The sequence below is a fragment of the Fukomys damarensis genome, unplaced genomic scaffold, assembly GCF_012274545.1.
Source record: "Fukomys damarensis isolate Sample0158 unplaced genomic scaffold, DMR_v1.0_HiC HiC_scaffold_7, whole genome shotgun sequence".
Classification (NCBI taxonomy): Eukaryota; Metazoa; Chordata; class Mammalia; order Rodentia; family Bathyergidae; genus Fukomys; species Fukomys damarensis.
Genome location: NW_022900919.1, coordinates 42,335,812 through 42,347,864, shown reverse-complemented (window position 1 = coordinate 42,347,864; position 12,053 = coordinate 42,335,812). Strand labels below are relative to the sequence as shown.

General features: G+C 36.1%; 1 protein-coding gene across 1 annotated transcript in view; it reads left to right on the top strand.

Moving 5' to 3' along the window:
- The window catches only part of Atrn (attractin), a 178,142-nt gene that overhangs the window by 40,520 nt on the left and 125,569 nt on the right, over positions 1-12,053 (top strand). The gene's annotated exons all lie outside the window — the stretch shown is intronic.

Genomic DNA, 12,053 nt, shown 5'->3' with positions numbered 1-12,053 from the left:
TTTCCTTTTTTCTTTTTCTTTTTCATTTCAAAGTTGCTATCAGTGTATTCAGTGATGGACAACAGAGAAACATGGTGTAGAGTGTTTTATTGCCTAGTTGACAAAGCTGCTTTCGAACACTGGTAGTTCTGTTCCTTTGACACCGTGCACTTTTATAATACATGTTAATGCTATATAACAAAATGCTCTGATTCCTAGTGCCAAAGGTCCAATTCATTGTATATAACTGAACACACTCGTCCATTTAGGCTCTCTCTCTTTTTTTAAGACAGTGCTTAAAGAGTCCATCCTTTGCAAGTCATCCATATTGTTCCTTAGGTATTTTATCTTTGCTCAAATTGTTGAAGATTGGTGAACTGTTTCATGGCTTTTGTATTTGTATCTAATGCACGTTTTAATATGATAGATGTGATGCATTATATAGCCATAGTTTCCTGGAAAAGTCAATCTTTTATAAATTATTTTTCAGATCTTTAATTTTTTTTTTTTTTTTTTTTTTTTTTTTTTTTTTTTTAATTTTTTTTTTGTTTTTTTTTTTTTTTTTTTTTTTTTTTTTTTTTTTTTTTTTGTACCGGGAATCGAACTTGGGTCCTTGTGCTTATGAGGCAAACAGTGGAACCACTGAGCTAAATCCCGGCCCAGTTTTTTTTTTTAATTTCAGAAAAAGATAAACGTTATTTTTCTCCTATTATGGAGAATTATTTTTGTCCTATTGAAAAAAGTTGCCCTATCCTAAGTCGATATAGTATGTTTTGGACATTTCATTGTTTTGTCCTTCATATTTAAGTCTTCAGTTTATGGGTGTGTGGGGGGAGTATATCTGTATAATGAGAGGTTGGAGTAAGATTTATTTTCATTCTGCTTATTTTTCCATCCAATGAGAGCTTTCTTTTTTTCACTGTTCTTCAGTGCTTCTTTTGTTATTGGTCAGGTGCTTATATGTATATAACTTTCTGAATCCTATTCTGTTTCTATTGTCCTTCTGTACTTCTGTCCTTATGCTGTGTATCTACAGTTGTGTTTTTAGTCTTTTCACTTATTTTTTTTTTTGAGACAAAATCTTGCTGTGTAGTTCAGGCTGGTCTTGAATTCACTGTGTAACCCAGGGTGGCCTCAAACTCATGGTGATCCTCAGCCTCAGCCTTCTGAGTGCTGGGATTACAGGTGTGTGCCACCATGCCTGGGCTCTGCCTTATTCTTAGATAAAAGGCAGTGGCAGCTCATTATTTTTATTTTGTTTATCTATTTTTTGTACTCCAGGGATCGAACTCCTCCCTTGCTCAAATATTGCCCGTAGTTTCTTTCTTTTTTTCTTGGTACTGGAGATTGAACTCAGGACCTTGCTCTTGCAAAGCAGGAGCAGTGCCACTGAGTTAAATCCCCAGCCATGCCTGCATGTTTTTTTTAACAGCAAAACTCCCAAAATGAAATTATTTGTTTGTGCCATCTCCTGTTCCCTTGCTTCCAGTTTTTCCTTTAACTTATTACTGCCAGAGTCTGTAGGAATAGCAGCTTCCTCAGCCTGCCAAATCCAGTGGTAATTCTCTTTTCTTCCTAAACTTTTAACCTTTCACTGCTTACTTTTTGAAAACTTGCTTCTGGACCTCAGGAACTCCATACTGTACTCTCCTGTTTATTTCCTTCATATTTGAATGACTGCTCATTTGCAGATTCTTCTCTGACCTCAGAGTTAGAGTTTCAGTCATCTGTTGGATAGAGATAGTCCTCTTTGTAATACCACATGATTAAATCTGACCACAGGAAAGGCATTCATCAGCTCAGCACAAAATACTTTGGGCTGAGATTCCCAGAGCCCAAGGAACATTTGAACTGAAATTTGAAAGAGCCATTAGAAGTTTTCTATGTGGAGAAGCAAGTGTGAAGAAGACAGCAGGCAGATGAGATAATGCATGGGGATTCAAGAACAGATAAGTCAAGGAAGGAGAGTGATCTTCAGTATTGCAGCAGTGTGGGCTGCTCAGACTGGGCAGAAGTGGTGAAAGATGGAACAGGAGAGGTAATTTGGAGATAGATTTTGATGGACTTTGCATGCTTTGCTAAATAAGGCCAGCAAAAGTTATCAGGCATGTACTGACATGATAAGATTGGCCTTTGAGGAAGATGACAGGTGGCTCTGTAGGTAACTGGCCAGATTGGGGATGCCAGGCTGAACATCCAGTGAAGAGACCATTGTAAGAGACTAGGCTAGGATGAGGAGAATTGGAATTGTTATTTTCAAAGGAGGGTTGAATAGGGGTAAAAATGAGAGTAGTCTGATGAGGTACAGGAAGAGTTGATAATTTTGTGATAGGATGGATGATGACAAATTTTTTTAAATGCAGTAGTAAAAGAAGGACATTTAATGACAAAATGTTGACATAGGAAATACAGATCTGAAATATGGCAGGCTTGGAGCTGGGGCTTGGGCATATAGGTAGGTAGTAGATGAAGGTGTAGGTTTAGTTGGTTCATGAAGCCATGGATGCAGATGGGACAATTCTGTCCAGGACAATTCCGAGGACAGAGTGCACATTTTGAGTGAAGGAGTTGGCGTTTTTGTAGAGTCTTTCAAGGTGGATGATTATTATGATTTGAAAACATAAGGGAACCCCATTACTTTGTGGTTGTTTTAATTATAGTGGGTGGAAATAATATAATGTCTTAAGCATTAAAGCTTAATATAGCACTTATTTGTAATTTATAGTAGTTGTAGCTTTATTATTAATTTTTAATAATTAAGGAAAATGCTTGATATGTAATACATTAGTATCAGTATGAGCACATTTTCATGATTAACCTTTTTCATTATATTGTGAATTAGATAAAAAATTTTTAATTTGCCCAGTGTGGTGGCTCACACATGTAATCTCAGGACTCTGGGAGGCTGAGGGAGGAGCATTGCAAATTTGAAGTCTAGAATGCTAGTACATCATGGAACTTCCAATAGGATTGCAAATCTGAGCGCAATCAAGGCAACTTAGACCCTGTCTCAAAAGAAAAAATAAAAGGAATGGGCTTGGGATGTAGCTCAGTGCAAATGCTATGGGTTTAATCCCTAGACCACAAAAATTTTTTTTTCTTTCTCTAATTAAAGATGATGGACTGGGTACCTCAGTGGCAGAGCACAGGTTTAGCCTTTATGAGGCCTTGGGTTTGATCTCTAGCACCAAAAAAAAAAGTCAAAACCTTGGAATGTGGAAAGATTTTTAGTATTGGTGCCAAAAATTCAGTACTTCAAATCCTAAAAGCCCAAGATAGCACAGTGGTACCTTGGTTCATGAACACTTTTGTTTGCAGACGATCTGGTTTGCAAACAGAAGGACTTGGCATAATTTTGGTTTTTTTTCTAAACTCTGCATCAGGTGACAAATGTGACTGTGGCCATCTTTTATAAAATCATAGAACAAATTAAGTTTGTGAACTGAGGTACTACTGTATATGAGAGTTTCATTTTTAATTTGGTATATGAAAATCATTTGTAGAATTGTTTATTTATTTGTTTGAGACAGGGTCTCAGTATGTAGTCCAGGCAGCCCTTCAATTCATGATCCTTTTGCTTCAGCCTCCCAAGTGCTGGGATTACAGTTGTGCACTACCACTCTCCATACTAGTGCAGTGATGGATCCTATTTGTTTTACTTTGGGTTGCTCTAATGCAGTACCTAAATAAGGGGTTGGGGAGTTAGCTCAGTGGTGCCACTGCCTGCCTTATAAGCACAAGGTCCTGAGTTCGATCCCTGAAACCAAAAAAAAAAGTACCTAAATTGTATAATTTATAAGCAACATAAATTTGTTGCTCACAGTTCTGGAGGCTGAGAAGTCTAAGTAAGATCAAGGAACCAAACAGTGTTTGGTAAAGGCTCTCTGCCTCGTGAATGGTGCCTTCTTAATATGTCCTTACATGGCAGAAGGGGCAAAAAAAGCTTATTCATTTTTCTCTAAGGGTACTAATCCCATTTTTTAGAACTCTGCCCTTATGAACTAGTCATCTCTCAGAGATACCACCTCTTAACAAGACACGTAGAGTTACATTTCAACATAAATTTTCAGGGACACAAACATTCAGCAACACTTGGGAAGAGTTTGTGTTGGGGCTTCATCATTTGATTTTTTAAAAATTGTGGGTATTTTGATGTATTCTCCACTTGGGAACTATGTATCAGATATCTGGGCAGGGGCTTTGTTTGTTTGTTTGTTTCTTTTTTGGCACTGGGGCTCGAACTCAGGACCTTGTGCTTGCAAGGCAGGCAGCAGGACCACTAAGCTAAATGCCTAGCCCCTAGTGTATTCAATTTCTTGCTTATGTTTTGTTTTGTTTTGCTTAAAGCTGTGATATTAAAGGCCACAATATCACAATATCAGCAGGTTGTTGATCTGACCACCACAGTGAAACTTTGAATAATATATAGCATGTTCACGCAGTGGTGTACTTATATATCTATAAAAAGGAATAGGGAGTATCAATATACTACTGTGGAGTCATCCTAATAATATATTGTTAAATGAAAAAATGTTGTGATATTTTATACTATTATTTTGTAAATAAAGGTGGGATCTATAAATACATAGATACGTTGTTGTCTTTATATACATAAATCCACCAATGGAATGATAGACCCAAAACTATTAAGAATGGTTATTTTTGGGAGAGTAAGGGCATGGGGTGGGTGACCCAGAGATGGGAGCTAAATTATTACAGGTAAATTTCTTTGTTTTGTGGATGAGGGCTTAGAATTATACAAATGCTTTACCATATTATAAAATAAATAAATTAAATGAATATTAGACAATTCTGCAAAATCAGATGGAGAAGTAAGTGCACTTAAATGTGTATCATGTTTGAGGCTGAAGCATATGGAATATTTTCAAGTCACTTTGAAACATAGTAATTTGTATTTTTCTACTAGGGTATATCCCTAGGGTCAAAGACCTATAACAATATCATATACTGGTTTTTGTGATCATATAGAGGTGGTATTATTGGTATTATTATTTTGGAGGTGCATATTATAAAGCAAGTGAATAATTATATTAGGTTGGGCCCCTGGATTTGGGGGTAGAAAAGAGATCATGAGACCTTTATTTTTCATTGAGTTTATTGGTACATTTTAGGTATATAGTACAGTTACATTCATCATTGGGATCTTACCTTAACATATGGTAGAAAAGAGATCATGAGACCTTTATTTTTCATTGAGTTTATTGGTACATTTTAGGTATATAGTACAGTTACATTCATCATTGGGATCTTGTACCTTAACATAATATATCTTGGTTCTTATATTTTTCCCATACCCCATGTCCTCCCTTCACCCCCTCCACCCTCCCCTATTTACAAAGACTTTTTTCCATTTTTTTCTTTTCTCATATTTTTTCCTTTCCCCTACCCTTACCACTTTCCTTACTCCTTAGCCCTTTTCTTCCTATTTCACATTATCAGTTATACAATTTGAACCTTATTTACACTTTTACTTTTTCACACCAGATAAACTATTCGGTATTAACATGTGTGTCCTTTTTATTTCATTTAAGAGTGTGGCCTCGATATGCATCTATATAGCTATAAATGACTCTAGTTTCTCATTCTTTGTGGCTGAGTAGTACTCCATTTTATAGAAAAACCACATCTTTTTTATCCAGTCTCCAATTGATGGGCAGTTGGGCTGTTTCCAAGTTTTAGCTATTACAAACTGTGCCACTATGAACATGGGTGTGCATATATTGCTGTGGTATGATTCTTTTAATTCTTTTGGAAAGATACCCAGCAGGGGAATAGCTGGGTCAAATGGGATGTGTAATCCTATTTGTTTAAAGTATCTCCATATTGATTTCCACAGTGGTTGCACCAGTCTGCACTCCCACCAACAATGAAGAACTATTCCTTTCTCCCCACAACCTTGCCAGCATTTGTTATTGGTTAATTTCTTGACAGCAACCATTCTTTCTGGGGTGAGGTGGAATCTCCATGTTGTTTTCATCTGCATCTCTTGAATGACCAGTGATATTAAATATTTTTTCATATATTTGTTTGCTGTTTTTACTTCTTTGTCAGAGAAATGTCTGTTCATTTCAGATGCCCATTTTTGAATCAGGTATTTATATTTGGGGGGTGTGACTTTTTTGATTTCTTTATATATTCTAGATAGTAGACTTTTGTCTTAAAGGAACAGCTGGTAAAAGTTTTTCCCACATTGTAGGTTGTCTCTTAGCTGTTGGTGGTTTCTCTTGCAGTGTAAAAGCTTTTTAATAACATGAGATCCCAATTGTTGATTCTTTGTGCTAGTTTCTGTGCTATTGAGGATTTGTTCATAAAGTCTTTTTCTATGCCAGTGTCTTTGAGAGTTCTACCCAACTTATCTTCCAGCAAGTTTAGTGTTTCTGTTTTAATATTAAGATCTTTAATTCACTTGGATTCTAGTTTAGTGCATGGTGAAAGTTTTAATCTTTGGTGGGTTGAAATCCAGTTTTTCTAATACTACTTATTGAAGGAGCTGTCTTTCCTCCAACGAAGATGGTTCGCTCCTTTGTCAAAGATGAGGTAGCTAGGTACATCTGATGTTGTTTCTGTATCTTCCAATCTATAGCAATTTTTTTGGGGGGGTACCAGGGATTGAACTCCGGACCTTATGCTTGTGAGGCAGGTGGCGGAACCACTGAGCTAAATCCCTGGCAAAACTATCTTCCAATCTATTCCACTGATCCTTGGGTTGGTTTCTTTGTCAGTACCATGCTATTTTTACCATAGTAGCTTTGTAGTATAGTTACAAGTTGGGGATTTTGATATCCCCTGCCATGTCTCAGTTGCCTAGAATTGCTTTTGCTATTCTAGGTCTCTTCTGGTTCCAAATGAATTTTTGGATTTGTTTTCTCTAGTTCTGTGAAATATACTGTTGAAATTTCGATTGGGATTACATTGAATCTGTATAGTAGTTTTGGTAGTATGGCCATTTTCCTTTTTTTTTTTTTTGAGACAGGGTCTCACTATGTAGTCAAGACTGACCTGGAACTCACTATGTAGCTCAGGCTGGTCTCGAACTCACAGCGATCCTCCTGCCTCAGCCTCCCGAGTGCTGGGATTACAGGCGTGCATCACCATGCCTAGCCAGTATGGCCATTTTCACTGTGTTGATTTTTCCTGCCCAGGAGCAAGGGATGTCTTTCCATTTTCTTATATCCTCTTCGTTCTCTTTTTTCAGAGTGCTGTAGTTTTAAGTGTAGAGGTCTTTTGCTTCCTTTGTTAGATTGATTCCTATATCATTTTTTTGGATGCTATTTTGAAAGGGATTACTTCCCTAATTTCACTCTCACTGAGCCTGCTAACTGTGTACAAGAAAGCTGTTGATTTTTGTGTGTTGACCTTGTGTGCAACCACTCTGCTGAAAGTGTCAATTTAGTCCAGAAGTCTTTTGACAGAGTTTTTTGGGTCTTCTGTATAGAGTATCATATCATCAGCAAATAATGACAGTTTTACTTCTTCCTTTCCTATCTTTATTGCTTTTTTTTTTTTTTTTTTTTTTTTTTTTTTTTTGGTACCAGGGATTGAACTCCGGTCCTTGTGCTTGCGAGGCAGGCCACTGAACGAACTGCTGAGTTATATCCCCAGCCCTGTTTATTGCTTTTATTTCTTTTTCTTGTCTAATTGCTGTGGCTGATGTTTCCAAAACTATTGAACAGGAGTGGTGATAGTGAATATCCTTGTCTTGTTCCTGATTTTAGTGTGAAGGTTTTCCGTTTTTGGCCATTTAATATGATGTTAGCTGTTGTTTCTTCATAGATAGCTTTTATTAGGTTGAGATAAAGACCATCTATTCCAGTTTTCTGCAGGGTTTGTTTTTTTTAAATCATGAATGGATGTTGAATTTTGTTAAATGCTTTTTCTGCATCTATTGAAATGATCATATGGTTTTTGTCCTTGACTCTGTTAATATAGTGTATTACATTTATTGAATTACATATGTGGAATCATTCTTTATCCCTGGATTAAATGCGACTTGATTAGGGTGTATAATCTTCTTGATGACCCTGTATTATGTTTGCCAGTATCTTATTGAGGATTTTTGCATCTATGTTCATTAGGGAGATTGGCCTATAGTTCTCTTTTTTGGTTGGGTCTTTCCCTGTTTTGGGAATCAAAGTAACACTTGCTTCCAGGAATGAATTTCGAAGTATTGCTTCCCTTTCAATTTGATTTAAAGTTTAAAGAGTAGTGGCAATAGCTCTTCTCTAAATGTCTTGTAGAATTCAGCAGTGAAGCCATTGGGACCTTTTCTTTGCTGGTAAATTTTTAATTACATTTTCAATTTTACTGATTGTAATTGGGGTGTTTTGAATATTTTTATTTTCTTTGTTCAACTTTGGTAATTCATATGTATTAAGAAATCTGTCCATTTCTCTGTGTTTCCCATTTTATTAGAATACATGTTCTCGAAGTAGGTATTGATGATCCTCTGGATTTCTGCTGGATCTGTTGTGACTTCACCTTTTACGTTCCTAATTGCATGGATCTGAGCCTTTTTGTTCCTTTTTTAAACAAGGTTGGCTAAGGGTTTATTGATTTTATTTATTCTTTCAGAAAACCAACTCTTCAATTTGTGTGTTTTTTTTTTAATCATTCTCTTAGTTTCTATTACATTGATTTCTGCTTTGATCTTTATAATCTCCTCCCTTGTATGAGCTTTGGGCTTTTCTTGCTCTTCTTTTTCTAGGAGCTTAAGATTCGCTATTAGGTTGTCTGTTTGAGCTTGCTGTGTTTTCCTAGTGTGGGCATTCATTACTATGAATTTCCCATGTAGAACTGCTTTCATTGTGTCCCATAGATTCCTGTATGTTGTATTGGCATTATCATTAATTTGTAAAAACTGACTAATTTCCTCTGTTACCTATTAATTGTTCAGGAGAGTGTTGTTCAATTTCCATAAATTTGTGAAGTTCTTTTGGTTTCTTAAGTTATTGATCTCCAGTTTAATTGCATTATGGTCTGATAATATATATGGGATAACTTCATTTCCTTCCCATTTACTTAAAGATGTTCTATGAGCTAGTATGTGGTCTGTTTTGGAGAATGACCCATGTGCAGCTGAAAAGAATGTGTATTCTGATTTTGTGTGCTGGAACATTCTGTAGATGTCTACTAAGTCCATTTGTTCAAAAGCTTGGTTCAGTTCTAGTATTTCGTTGTTGATTTTTTTTGTCTAGATGACCTTTGGGTATTAAGGTCCCCCACTACAGTTGTATTAGTGCTTATTTGTTTTTTCCTATCCCTTAATATTTGTTTTGCATAGTTGGGGCATTAGTATTTGGTGCATATATGTATATATTTATGATTGTTATTTCTTCCTGTTGGATTGTTCCCTTTACAAGGATGTAGTAGTGACCTTCTTTGTCTTAATTAGTTTTGGTTTGAAATTTACTTTTACTTTTTTCTGGGCTCCTGTCACATGGAGAACTGTGTTCCATCCTTTTACTTTCAGTCTGTGAGTTTCCTTTTGAATTAGGTGTATTTCTTGTATACAAAATATTGTTAGATTTTGTTTCTTAATCCATTCTGCCAATCTATTTCTTTTGTTTGTTTGTTTGTTTGTTTTGGTACCAGGGTGGAACTTGGAACCTTGCACTTGCAAGGCAGGCAGTGGAACCACTGAGCTAGATTCCCGGCCCCAGCCTATTTTGATTGGTGAATTGAGTCCATTAATATTGATGGTTATAACTGATATGTATTTACTTATCATTGTCATGTTATTTTCCTGTTGTTGCCTCTTTTTAATTTTTCCCCCTCTCTCTTTAGTTTCTTGCCTGATAGATTTGCTCTGTTGTGAATCATAGTGTTGTGACCTTTGTTGTCTTTTTCTAGGATATTGTTTAGAATTGTTTGGAGTGCTGGTTTCGTATTCATGGAGTTTCTCAGGCATTTGTCATGGATGTATCTTATTTCCCCATCCATTTTAAAAGAGAGTTTTGCAGGATGCATCAGTGTAGGATGGAGGTTGTTTTCTTTTAGGGCTTGAAATACCTCATTCCAGGCTTTCCTTGACTTGAGGGTTTGTGTGGAAAAGTCTGCTGTGATCCTGATAGGCTTTCCTTTGCATGTGATTTGTTTCTTTTCTCTGCTGCAGTATTTTGTTCTTCTGTTGGGTTTCTGGAATCTTGACTATTATATGTCTATGTGTAGCTTGTATTCATCATGGCTAGTTGGAGTCCTATATGCCTTACTGGACTTGAAAACTTTATGATATCAGTATGAATTTATGCTGAATTGTCTTTTTTAAAAAGCTGTTTTTGAGTTTTCTGTACTGAAAACTCTCAAAACCAGTTTAGGTATTATTGAACATTTCTGGTGTCAGTTGTGAGTTCTCTAACTTACAATTCCCACTATAAGGACCTTAGGGTACTTTTGAAAATGAGTTTATTTCAAATTAGGGCCAGAGATTTAACTCAGTGGCACCACGTCTACCTTGCAAGCACAAAGTCCTGAGTTCAATTCTTGGTATTGGAAAAAAACAAAAAAAAAGGAGCTGGGGATTTAGCTCATTGATTGATTCTATCACCTTTCTGGCAAAGTACATGGTCCTGCGTTCAATCCCTGGTACCAAAAAACCAGAAAAACTGAGAGTCACCTTGGTACCAGGAATTCTATAATATGAGCCTAGAACATCTTTTCATCATATCAATAAGATATATTATTGGGGAAGATTTCCTTTGCTACCAGGGTAGAATAGCTTTTTCTAAGCCAGTACTCCAAAGGAGAACAACTAGAAAAGCAGGAAAATATTTTTAAAAATATATTTGAAGCTTTAGATAATAATCATGGCAGAAAAAGAAATTGAGAGATCCACGTTTTGGAGAGAAGTTAAGCTCAGAGAGGTACTTTTAGTACAGCTTTTACCTGGGGGTGATTGTTTGGCTGTTTTGCATTGTATGGCTAAGAGGTAGAGCAGAAAGTTGTAGCAGAGATTAACTTGTAAGCAAAGTTTTGGTAGTCAGGCAGGGGTGGGGAGACAAAATTGCAGTTTAGGGCCTACAAAGACAGAAGCACATTGAATAACACCCCATGCCTTTAGTTGGAAACCCCAAAGAATGGGCTATCCTCTGTGCTTAAGGGTGAACTCAAAATAGATCAGCTCTTACCAAGGCTGAAGCCTCAATCCCTGGTTGGATTAAAAAGATGTGCTCCTAGCTTCATTGCATACTAGGAGGAAATGTACAACTGTGGGGGAAGATAGCATCGAGTATTGCTTCAAGCTATTTGAATAGTTTTTATGTAGTGACACTATATAATATAAAACTATATATTACATTTGCTTATATTTTTATTGATACAATCTAGGCATACAATACAGTTACATTCATCATTGAGATTTTGTACCTTTACATAATAGGTCTTGATTCTCATTTTTTCCCCTTGTCCCTGCCCTCCCTTCACCCCCTCCTCTCCTCCCCATTTAAAAGCACTTTATTTCCATTTTTTTCAGTTTCTCATATTTTTTTTCCTCTCCCTTATTACCTTTCCCCCACCCTTCCCACTTTCCCTACACCTTTAGCCCTTTACTTCCTATTTCACATTATTAATTATCTCATTAGCATCCTGTGTACTATTATAGTTTTTCACACCAAAGAAACTATTCGGTATTTCAGTTAAAGAAATTTCTGTATGAACATTACAAATAGGGAATCCTAAAATAAAACTAAAAAGGAAAGTAAAAGAGAAAAGGCAATGATGTAACGTTAAAATAATCCTTAATTCTAGAGATGAAAATGGTCCCTGAACATATTTAAATTGCCTCTTGCTCTTATAGTCTTATCTTATTCTTTTTTTCATTATTTAGAGAATACTTTATTAGCTTCTGTAATCAAACCCACGTAGACGTGACCTTACATATTTAGTACGATGTGTTATCCCTGTACACGTGGAAAAAAATAAAAAATAAAAATAATTAACATTTCTAGACCAATATGGCTGTCCATTTCTGTACAATGCCAAGTCAACACAGTAAATTGGGATGACTTTTTCCAAAGTTGGCAGCACCGTTAAAATTTCCCAAAATTCAATTTATATAT